General features: G+C 41.3%; 1 protein-coding gene and 1 pseudogene across 1 annotated transcript in view; both read left to right on the top strand.

Annotated features, from left to right (window-relative positions):
- The window catches only part of USP32 (ubiquitin specific peptidase 32), a 116,585-nt gene that overhangs the window by 3,952 nt on the left and 99,851 nt on the right, over positions 1 to 12,782 (top strand). The window lies entirely within an intron of this gene.
- On the top strand, positions 10,717 to 12,243 carry LOC149998685 (dnaJ homolog subfamily A member 2 pseudogene; annotated as a pseudogene).

Here is a 12,782-nt window from a genome sequence, read left to right on the forward strand (position 1 = left end):
AATGTATATAATATCTTTAAAAAGTAGAATATATGTATATCACTTATAAATGATTAGCATTTAGTATATTAAGTGGGACAGTATTGTGGAAGGAAATACTAGTGGAATGTGGGGTGTGTATAAGTATATTTGGTGGCCTGGAAGTGTCCTAACACTACTCATTTCATAGTATGTGCTCAGTAATTGTGTTAAAGAATTTACTTTCCTAGACACTTACAGGTTGTTGTATTTGCTAGTGGAATAATTAAGCATAAAATAGTTGAAGATTCCTGTACTTTTCATTTTACTTACCACCAGCCCTAATATGCTCTAAAACATTGAGTCCCCAAGATTTTATTCCCCAAGTTTCATAGTATTAATATTAAAATTTCACTAATATTCTATCACCTGTGATGTGATATTAGCTGGTTTAGCATATCATTGTATGAATGAAAGTTGAATTCACAATTGGTACCTTCTGGGATGTACTATTCTCTTCTTATTAAAGCACTTGTTTGCCTTCTTCTAAATTTATTAAATTTACCAGTGAACTTTCTAGTGTTAGTATGGAATTGTAAGTTTTGGTTAAGCCTTTTGCAGGTGTACCTAGCCAGCTGTTACTATATATGAAGGAGAAAAATGGGTCATTTTTAAATTAGTCTGCTTATATGTAGTCACTTAAGTAGTTAGAGATGCTGTTCTTCCTAGTCTCCAGTTTGACACTCCATAATGAATGTCAGTGATAAAGAGGAGATAAATACACCAATGAACCCTGGATTTGGGGTGAATAGCCTCCCAATTTACTAAACTGGACAGCTGTTGTTTGTTTTTTTCTTCTTTATTGTCTTTGTGCTTTCATAGTGACTTCACAGAGAAAGCATTCAGGGTTACCTTCCAGAAGGATATGTAAGAAACCTAGAGTTGGGAATGTTGTGACTAACCAGTAGCTAGGTGTTTTCTCAGGAGAAAGGGAAAGCTTTTTGCACTTGATTGTATGTCAGGTTACAGGAAAAGTTAGGGTAGTAACTGTGACTAATAGAAAATCTGGTTTTGGAGCACTAGAGATTATGGTGAGAGTTTGGATTAGAATCTTTAATGTTAAACAGCTGCAGGGGTCGTGGGATTTTATTTATGAATTAAGAGTTGGTCATTCGATAGTAGAGCTCAGAAGACTAAGGCTAAGACGGAACTGACAATTCTTTCCATACTGTATTCTGTAAGCACAGCTTCTCTTTTCAGGGCTTGTTTGTGTTTCTGCTTTTACCTTTTGCTCTTCAGAATATTTGTGTTTAAATTGAGACCCTTTGCCTCATTCTGCATGACAATAAGTTCTCTTATTCCTTCCATTTAATAATAAAGTACTCTTGGAGGTCAGAGGTGGATAATTAATTACTGACATAAACACCTGATAAAACTAGCTCTTTCCTATTTACTGTTATCATCAGAGGCATCTATTAGAATACCTCCCCTTTACATCCCTCTTTATTAGGGATTTAATATTAATTAACATGAAGTTCTCTTTAGGGAAATCCCAAGTTATCACTACCTTGTGAACAAGATTCAGAAAAATAGATATTATGATCTTGGCTATAACATGGTTCTTGGAGCCCTTGATAGTGGACTGCATTAAAAGCAAAACTATGCTAAAATGAGGTTTTACAGAGGAAGTTTTCCAGCTTCTCTGTCATTTCTGTAAAGAAGTTAGATTGTCTCAGCATCTTACTTACCCCCCCTTTCTTTTCAATCTTTTAGTTTTAATTTTTATCACAGTGATATATGGACAGAATTAGAATCAAATGGTAATAAGGAACTTGTTTTGAACATCATACTACTGTTACCTTCTCTAGCTCACCAATATTTTGCTACCTGTTGACCAGTACTTTTAGCACTTTAAATTTATTAATTTGGTCTTTACCTTTATATCTTGAAATAATAATGCTTATAATATTCTACTTTTTTTCCCATTTAAGGAGTATTTATTGGCTTTCCCCTATACAAGATGAAGGTTTAGCTCATTATTACCTGCTACTGGTCCCCTAAACACTTATCCTCCTTCTGTCCTCCCACTTCTGCATCTTGGTATATTATAATTTTGGTTAAATCATTGTTCAGTGTTTACATAATTAGACCTTTATAAATGTTCACAGCTAAGCCATTTAATATGAGGGGGCACCCGCAGAAAACCTGAATTATCTCTGGAGGGCTAGCCCCTTGTAGGTACAGGCTTCCACCACTAGGTGAGTGTTCTAGGAACCCATCTGTATCAGTGTATCAGCTGGCATTGTTGTGAGAGGCTACATTTGGCTTCGGTGAATTTTTTGAAGACTCTTTCAACATGTTTGCCCATTTCATGATGGGTGATTTATGAGCACACCTGCCCACACCACACTGCTTGATCCAAAACAGTATGACCTCCATGCCCCACCTTCCCTATTCACCTGATCTCACCCCGAGCAACTTTTTTGTTCGTTTCTCCCGATGAGAAAAGTCCTCAAAGGGAAATGTTTTGCACTAAAAGGCACCAAAATCGATGAGTTCAAAAACTATTTTGAGCAGTGGGAAAAACATCTCGATAGGTGTATTGAATCAAATGGAGAGTACTTTGAAGGTGACTGAAGTTTCAACATGTAAGAATAAATATACAATTTTTTATAAGTACATTCTGGGTTTTTTGGGTCCCCCGTTGTATACCAGGATTACTTAGGTAATTTGCTCCTAAATATTTCCTTTAATAATTGCCTTTTATTTTATTTGCTTACATTTCTCTTTACTATAATTTAACCTCAAAAGTTCCTACCAACTGTTAAATCTACTCCATATGTACATATATATCAGATGTTCACTCAGTTCATCATATTAAAAAAACTTTTCCTGGAGCTTTCTGGCCTCCTCTCACCTGCACCTATTGCCCTTGTGATCAAAGCATAGCTGCCATCCTGGGATCTTCCTTTGCTACTCTCCTGGAGATTCCTTTTGCTGTCCTGTGTTGGATCTCCTGTTTTCTGTATCCCTGGTTCCTCCCTCTTTCTTGATTTATTCTTCCATTTTGGTGGCGCTCATTCTCTGGTAGTTTCCTGTAAAAAGGTACATGGGAGGCAAAATTTTGAGACCTTCACTCTTGATCTGGTGCTTTCTTTAAAATAATTGGTATATCTCCATTCTTCTATGTACTTTTAGTTTCCAAGAGGCTTTATGTTTTCACCAAGTAATAATTCTAGAGTTATTTTTTTCATCCTTATTTATATTTGATTGCTTGTCATGTGGGTCTTAAGTTAAGCCTCAGGGTAAATTCATTGCAGTGATCAATTAGAGACAGGTGGGAGGAAGACATTGCAGTTTTCATGATCATGCACCACTAGACTATAAAACTTTATGTGGGTGGGACATGTCTGTCTTACTGACTGCTCTATCCCTAGCACACTTGCACAGTACTTACCATATATTAGTTACCTAATACATATTTGTTGAATGAATGAATCATATATCAAAGCAATCTTTTCTAAAAACTGGGTTGGACTTTTAGAGGAAACTTGGTTCAGGATATGTATGTGTGCTCATGTGTGCATGTCCTGAGACTTAAAACTCATATTTTTATATCTCTATTTAAGTGCATCTTTTGCTTTTAAAAAGTGGTTAATTGTATTAAACATGTCATTATGTCATTTTGGGGTCTTCTTTACAGTTGGTTTTGGAATCTACTAGTAAGCAGCTATAGTGGATTTGTAAGAGTTGTTTGATTAATAAATTTGGGTTAGAGATTTAGTTTATGCAAGCATCTGTAAATGAAATATTTCACTGTGTGGAATTTTATAGATCAGAAGTTATTCTTTGCCAGAGATGCTAACTTGAGAATACCTTTTTGCAGCTGATTAAGGAAGGATAAAAATTGCCTGTTGTTTGTAGACTTAGGGGTATAGCAAGGAGCAATTATCTAATGGCGGAAGCATTTTATATTGTCATAGCACCGGTACCATAGTGAGTCATTGAACTTGACAGAAGATTGACAAGCAGATTTATTTAAATAATAAAAGAAACAGGATATCAACTGAATGAGCATTTGACAATAAATAATATCTCATAGAAAAATGTTCCATTTTGAGTGAAATAATATAAAGAATATGCTCATTTCAGTAGAGTCCAAAATTAAATACAACCCCCCCCCCAACAGATCAGCTTAAATATTGCATACCTTTGTGATTCATCCATGGGCCCAAGCCAGGAACCTGGTTATCAGTTGAGATTCTTCCTTTTTTCCCTCTGTTCACTATTAATCAGTCATAGTGTCCCTTTAGTGATACCTTCTTATTACCTTCCGTCTATTTCTTCTCCATCTTTAAGGCATTGCTTTAGAAAATGCCTTCATCTGATTCCTGGGCTGTGTCTCCTACTTCTCAAATCCAGTCTTTATATTACTAACTGGATAATTTTTCTGAATATACATCTGGTTATTTTACTCAGGTGCCCTCAGATAAAGGTGTGCATTGATGTGCCATTGAGTTGGCTCCGACTCCTGGTGATGGTGAATGAGTGATGTCCACACTGTCCTGTCCTCAACAGCCCTGCTCAGCTCCTGTAGACTCATGCCTATGGCTTCTTTTATGGAGGCTGTCCTTCTCATGTCTTGTCTTTCTCTTTTCCTCAGTGGAAGGTATCCATACCCTATGGTTTGAAGTCAGTCTTTTTAGTGTGGCACAAACCTGGTAGTTTCTGAGATTTGGCCCCTGCCTGAAAACAATGTGCCTTTTTGAAAAGTGTATTTTATTGATTATGCTATTACAGTTGTCCCAATTTTTTCTCCTTTGCCCCCCTCCACCTTATATACCCCTTTCCTCCACGAATCCCCTCCTCCTTAGTTCTTGTCCATGGGTTGTGCATGTAAGTTCTTTGATTTCTCCATTTCCTTTACTATTCTTAATGTCCCCCCTGTCAATTTTGTACCTACCAATTATGCTTCTTAGTCCCTATACTTTTTACCTCCATTCTTCCCCCACCCTGCTAATAACCCTCCATATGATCTCCCTATCTATGATTCTGTTCCTGTTCTAGTTCTTTGCTTAGTTTGTTTTTTTATTTTTTAGATCCAGTTGTTGATAGTTGTGAGTTTGTTGTCATTTTACTGTTGATAGTTTTGATCTTCTTCTTTTTCTTAAATAAATCCCTTTAACATTTCTTATAATAAGGGCTTGGTGGTGGTGAACTCCTTTACCTTTACCTTTTCTGGGAAGCACTTTATCTGCCTTTCCATTCTAAATGATAGCTTTGCTGGAGAGAGTAATCTTGGTTGTGGGTCCTTGCTTATCATCCCTTTGAATACTTCTTGCCAGTTCCTTCTTGCCTGCAAAGTTTCTTTTGAAAAATCAGTTGATAGTCTCATGGGAAATCCTTTGTAGATAATGCTCTTCTTTTCTCTTGCTGCTTTTAAGATTCTCTCTTTGGCTTGTGGCATTTTAATTGTGAGTGTCTTGGTGTGGTCCTCTTTGGGTCCAACTTGTTTGGGACTCTCTGTGTTTCCTGTCTCCTTTGCCAAATCATGGAAGTTTTATTTCATTTTTTCAAATAAGTTTTCAATTTCTTGCTCTTCCTCTTCTCTTTCTGGCACCGCTGTGATTCTGATGTTGGCACTTTTGGTGATGTCCCAGAGTATTCTTATCCTCTTGTCATTTTTTGCATTCTTGTTTCTTCATTCTGTGGATTTTTCTTTATTTCACTTAGTGTAGCCTTTATTTATTCTCTTATGTGTTTGCTATACTCAGTGAGTTCTCTGAGCATCCTGATCACCAGTGTTTTGAACTCTGCATCTGATAGGTTGGTTATCTCAGTTTCTTTTAGTTCTTTTTCTGAAGTTTTGATCTACTCTTTAATTTGGCCCACATTTCTTTGTCTCCTCAATTTGGCATCCTTGCTGTGTTTGTTTCTGTGTATTAGGTAGAGTTCCTTTAATTCCCTGTCTTGGCACACCTGTTACGTTGTAAGGGGTGAAGCCTTAGGTATACGTCAGGGCAGGGCAACCCATTTCACTGCTTTGTGGTGCTGTATATTGGAGAGGTGTCTGAGAGGGAACAATGCCGCTTGCTTGGCACACACCCCTTTTCCAGTCATTTCACCTACCCCCTGCATGCAACTGATGCCCCTCTATCTGCTGCCCTGGTGCTGGTTCCCAGAGTGGGTGGGTTTGTGTATGTTCTAGGACCGTGGTGGCCTCTAAACGGACTCTCCTGAGAGATGGGCAGTTTCTTCTGCCACCCCAACCTACTAAGGCTTTTTTCCCTGGCGCTGGAATCCTAAGTCACGTGGTCTGGCCTGGGGCTGGGATTGCTCCCCAGGCGTCCCTCCGGGCTTTTATCTGCCACATGTGAGTGTGGGATCAACAGTTCCCTGGCCGCCGCTGCTGTCTTGCTGCTGCCTTGCTGCTACCTCCTCACCGTTGCTGCACCGCATTCTCTGCCTGGCTCCCTGGCTCCACCCCCTCCTTCCCGTCTGGATGAATATTTCTTCTTTAAATCCTTGGTTGTCAGGCTTCCATACAGTTCAATTTGCTGGCATTTCTGGTTGTTTTCTTATTTTGAGATTAGTTGTGATCCTTCTTACGGTTATGTGAGGAGGTGAAACGTGTCCACCTACTCCTCCATCTTGGCTGGAAGTACAATGTGCCTTTGAAGGTGCTGCTTCTTAGATCTCAGAATGCCTTTATTAGTTACTTACACTTGAGTTCACAAATATTACTGTTAGCTTGATAAAATTTTAGGTATGTACCCAAGTAACCACCATGCAAATCCAAGATATAGAACATTCCCAGCACCCCAGAAGGCTCTCCTCTGCCCTCTCCCAGTTGACACCTCCCCTTAGAGATTGCCACTGTTCTGACTTCTATCACCATAATTTTGTCTTTTTTTGAATCTCATGTAAATAGAATCATACAGTATTTACTTTTTGTGTGTGCATGGTGAATTCATTTAAAAAAATTGAGATGTGAACTCATTTTTAATACCAAATTTTCAGCCTCTTCTCTATGAAGCAATTTCCTGAAAAGACTGCTAGTGTCATGAAATTAGGGCCAGTGTATTATTTTTGTTTCTAGAAGCTGGCATGAAGTACATGCTCATTGATAAAGTGACATGCATCTTTCTTCCTGAACTACCTGCCTCATTAGATCGTCATCCATCAAAACTAAACCCAGACAGCAAGTCCTCCTAGAAGCCTTCCCTGATATCACTCTTACTTTCTCTCCCCCTTTCTGCAGCAGCACACTTTTATTGTAGTAATTATCACACTGCATTACAACTGTGAGTTTAATTGGCTGTCTCCTTTACTTTATGGGAGTTCTGAAATCCTTCAGATAGGCAAGAACTGTGGGGCCTAGAAGGGAGTTACCTGGCTGGGCTTATAAAATGTTGACTGAATGATTGAGACAACTTAGTTCCCCTTGAATAAAGGAGAAAGCTGACAGAATAAAACTAATGTAATAGTCTGCTAAATTGTATTTTTATAGGATAAATTATGGTTGTTTCATGACATTTATGCAAACATTCACATGTTCCATAAATATAAACATTTAAAATTTGGGTTAAAAAGAATGCCTACTAGCTCTAAAATAAAATTATCTGAATCCATGAAGCACTCAGTAGAAAATACAAAAAGAAAAAGGAAACATAACCTTATATGCAGAAACTAGTAGGTTTCTAATTTGTGTTGTAAGTTCCATCTTTGATAAAGTTTGAAGCCCACTTTTTTGCAGATGAGTCTTGTTTGGTTGGATTTGAGGCACTCACATTTCTTATAAACAGCACTTTCTAGTGTGCAGAGGAAACATGAGAAAGTCATGTCAAAATTTCATGCAATTTTAATAACCTATTTTCATATAATTTGCATAATTAAAATTTGCATATTTTTATATGTACCCCTACTTAAAAATTTAAATATTTTCTCCACGAGCGTTTATGTAGTCTATTTGGTTTGCTGTCATTTCATATTTCTGTGTTCACCTATTGTACTAAGTGTACAGGGCAGGAAAGATGAAGCTAGATGATGAAAAGGGTTTATTCCTATTTGATTTTACTGATCTTTCTAGACTTCTAGAGTTTGCCTAAATTTTACCTTCTTCTCTGGACCATTCCTGGATTATCCAGCACTTATCTCCTTAGAACTTCCTGTGACTCTTAACATGTATCCTTGGTACTTTAATATTTTTACATATAATATTGTTTTGTGTGTATTTAATATCCCCACTAGATTGCATATTTCTTGAGGAGGAATTCTTTATTTAAAAACTACTTTGTTCTGTTTGAAGCACAGATAGGTGTTTAGCATATGCTTGATGATCAAGAGAACCAGATGGTTATAGTCATTACTGTCTTTATATGATCATGATGTATTACTTTTTAAAATCAATAGTTATCTTTTAGTTTTAAGATCTACCTTTTAATTTCCATGTCTTCTTCTCAATGTTTAAATAACATGTGGCTCATATCTTAAACTCCCAATTTGCAAGTTGATGGAATATGACTGAAGGTTACAATTATAGGTCTAAGAGAACTGCACTGCATGGTAGTTTTATATACAAGTATATTAGAAAAATCTACCATAAGATATAGTGGTAGGCTGCACTGGCATTTAGAAGACTTTTGCTCATCTTATGTATTTTGTCTGTTTGAGGACTTGAAAATGCACCCAAGGTATCTACCTCTTACCAGTGACTCTTGTTTTTATTTATTGAGTTTATAGAGAGAGGGAGTAGGGGGGAGATATAGAGAGGGAGAGAGACATGTCAACCAGTTGTTCTTCTACTCGCTTATGTATTCTTTGTTTGATTCTTATATGTGCCCTGATCTGAGATTGAACCCAAGCCTTGGTGTATCAAGATGATGCTCTAACCAACTGAACTACCCGGCCAGGGCTTTTTGTGCTCTTGATAGTATCTTTTTATGCTGAAAAGTTTTAAATTTTGATGATGTTAACTATAGTTTCAAACTTAAATAATGTTATAAATTATTCAGAGCATATAACCACAAAACTGAAAGATTGAGCCCACAGCTATAGAAAACCAGAGTAGAAAGAACCCTATTCCCTGTACCCAGCAGACTTCGCCAAATAAAGAGAACACTTTGGAAATAATACTCAAATAATCTACATAGCCTGCGGGTAAATTAAAAGCAAATAATACCTGTAAAAGCAGTGCTGCCTGTAATGAAAGCAGAGGAGAGCCAACGTCATAATCAAATCTTAGCTTGGGGGGAAAATCAGGATGTTCATTGAGGAACATCAAAAAAGGTCAGCCTCTATTACTGTAAACGTGTAGAGAAATGACGCTGGAGTGTCCTCTCCAGCGAGTGTGAAACAATTCCAGCCTCACTGAGAAAACCAGACTGCGCATCTACCAAGCCTGCGTACTCAGCACTCTCCTCTATGGCAGCGAGACGTGGACCACCTACGCAAGGCACGAAAGGAAACTCAACAGCTTCCACATGAGGTGCCTGCGACGCGTCCTGCATGTCGCCTGGCAGGATAAGGTCCCCAACACCGAGGTGCTGAAGCGAGCCAACATGAGCAGTTTGCATGCAGTTCTTAGTGAGAGACGCCTCAGGTGGCTCGGCCATGTCAAAAGAATGGATGCAGGCCGTATTCCCAAAGACCTCCTCTACGGCGAGCTAGCAGAAGGCCAGAGGATGACAGGGCGCCCAAAACTGCGGTTCAAAGACATCTGCAAAAAGGACATGACACAATGCTCCATCAATCTCAACACATGGGAAGTTCAAGCAGACGACCGCCTAGCCTGGAGGCTCGCGGTCAGGCAAGGTACGTCACACGCAGAGGCTGCGCGCAACGAGGAGGCGGTCCAGAAAAGATCGAGGCGGAAGCAGCGTCAACAGCAGCAACAACAGCCATCTGCCTTCACCTGTACCAAGTGCGGCAGGGATTGTCACTCCCGAGTCGGACTGCACAGCCATTCTCGGCGGTGCAGATAGACTCTCAAGAAGCTACGCCATCGTCTCTCGAGACGGACGGCTGCCGATGAGAGAAATGATAGTAGGTAGTCTTAACTAAGAATGAGAAGTGCCTTGTGTCTTCATGAATCCTAAAATTTAAACTTTGTTAGCCCTTAAGGTAATTTAGCTGAGTTTCTAGTAAAGATATGAATAATACCTTGCCAATCTGAGTTATACAGAGAAGTTAAATGTAGATTATTTTTAAAGTGTTAAGGTGGAAAAAATGAAATTTAATAAGAAATTACATGTCTTTTTTCGAAGTCTCTTATGTGTAATTATTTGCGGTTTGACAAAAGCATTTAGATTTCTTAGGTTATTGGAATAGATGATTAATTAATTATTAAGTGCCTACATACTGTCACTAGGCTCTAAGCTGAGTGCTAGGTATACCAACACAAATAGGACGTGATGCCACCCTCAAGGAACTTATTTTCTGTATAAGATAGAGCAGGGTAATAAAGGAGAGAATAGTCTGGGGTGAAAACAACAAGGAGATGATATTTAAAATTTAAAATATATATTTATTGATTTGAGAGAGAAGGTGGGGGAAGAGAGAGAAACATCAATTGGTTGCCTCCTGCACGCAACTCAATCAGAGACTGAACCCACAACCTAGCTATGCACCCTGACCAGGAACTGAACCAGCGACCTTCCCATCTACGGGATGACGCTCCAACCAACTGAGCCACACTGGATGGGCAAGAGATGATATTTTAAAAGAGGATTAGGTGCTCCTCGGCCTGCGCCGCCGCCGACGCCGCTCCGTCCGCCTCGCCGCCCCGTGCCCGAGTGCCCCGGCCGGCCGTCATGGCGAACGTGGTCGACACGAAGCTGTACGACATTCTGGGCGTCGCGCCCGGCGCCAGCGAGAACGAGCTGAAGAAGGCGTACAGGAAGCTGGCCAAGGAGTACCACCCCGATAAGAACCCGAATGCTGGTGACAAGTTCAAAGAGATCAGCTTCGCCCACGAAGTGCTGTCGAACCCCGAGAAGCGCGAGCTGTACGACCGGTACGGGGAGCAGGGCCTCCGGGAAGGCAGCGGCGGCGGCGGCGGCGTGGACGACATTTTCTCGCACATCTTCGGGGGCGGCCTGTTCGGCTTCATGGGCAACCAGAACAGAAGTCGGAACGGCAGGCGGAGAGGCGAGGACATGATGCACCCCCTCAAAGTGTCCTTAGAAGACCTGTACAACGGCAAGACAACCAAACTGCAGCTGAGCAAGAACGTGCTCTGCAGTGCGTGCAATGGCCAAGGCGGGAAGTCGGGGGCCGTGCAGAAGTGCAGCGCCTGCCGGGGCCGGGGCGTCCGCATCATGATCCGACAGCTGGCCCCGGGGATGGTGCAGCAGATGCAGTCCGTGTGCTCCGACTGCAACGGAGAAGGGGAGGTGATCAACGAGAAGGACCGCTGTAAAAAATGTGAAGGGAAGAAGGTGATCAAAGAGGTCAAGATCCTCGAAGTCCATGTAGACAAAGGCATGAAACACGGACAGAGAATCACGTTCACTGGGGAGGCCGACCAGGCTCCGGGCGTGGAACCGGGAGACATCGTTCTTCTGCTGCAAGAGAAGGAGCACGAGGTGTTCCAGAGAGACGGGAACGACTTGCACATGACCTATAAGATCGGGCTCGTCGAGGCGCTCTGCGGGTTCCAGTTCACCTTTAAGCACCTCGACGGGCGTCAGATCGTGGTGAAGTACCCGCCCGGCAAGGTCATCGAGCCGGGGTGTGTGCGCGTGGTCCGAGCCGAAGGCATGCCGCAGTACCGCAACCCCTTCGAGAAGGGCGACCTGTACATCAAGCTCGACGTGCAGTTCCCCGAGAACAACTGGATCAACCCCGACAAGCTCTCCGAACTAGAAGATCTCCTACCATCGAGGCCGGAAGTCCCAAACATCATTGGAGACACCGAGGAGGTGGAGCTCCAGGACCTGGACAGCACGCGGGGCTCCGGCGGCGGGCAGAGGCGCGAGGCCTACAACGACAGCTCGGACGAGGAGGGCAGCAGCCACCATGGGCCCGGAGTGCAGTGTGCCCACCAGTGAGCGCGGCGCGGCGCGGGCTCCTGCCCTCAGCCGCCTGGCCGCTGCTCTGCCCTCCAGCTGGAGGGCTGGGCCAGTCCCGATGAACTGATGGACATTTCCTGATCTCTGTAACTTCTACAATTGGTAGCGTGTCTACAGAGGGTGTCATTGAAACTAACACAAAGCTCTCCATCTTCCTTTTAGCTCTTCTGTAGCGGGACAGAGTGCTGGGGAGGGGACGGGACTCTTCGCACATGGGTTCACGTTCTATCCTGGCGTCTGCTTGGTTTTCATCAGTTCTGTGTAGATTTTTTGTTCCATATTTTGAATCCAACCCCACATTGTAAAGTTTGTGTACAATTTGTCCTGAAGCTTTGTGTTTGGCTGCACCTGCATCATAAGCTGCTACAAATAGAATAAAGAGTTTCATAGCCTGGATCTCTCGTCTGGGGGCGTGGAAGTGGGCGCTGCACACGGGGGTTTGGCCGAGGGAGCAGTGGGAGTGGGTTTGCTGTGGTTGTCAAGTTTGGGATTGGTTTTGTTTTTCCTTTTTTTTTTATCATCTTGTGGAAGTTTTCGAAACTATAATAAAAAGCAGTTGGTGTAAATTAAAAAAAAAAAAAAAAAGAGGATTAGGTGTTTAGGTGCCAATACAAGAATTAGGGTAAGCAAAGGCAAAGAGAAATGTCAACTAAAAACCAACAGCACTTTTATAAAATTTGTTTAAAATTATAAAAGTAATATAACTACATTACTGAGAGATTGGAAAAGAGAAAATTCCACTAATGATCCCAT

Source organism: Furipterus horrens, unplaced genomic scaffold, assembly GCF_987537825.1.
Source record: "Furipterus horrens unplaced genomic scaffold, mFurHor1.1.pri manual_scaffold_11, whole genome shotgun sequence".
NCBI lineage: Eukaryota > Metazoa > Chordata > Mammalia > Chiroptera > Furipteridae > Furipterus > Furipterus horrens.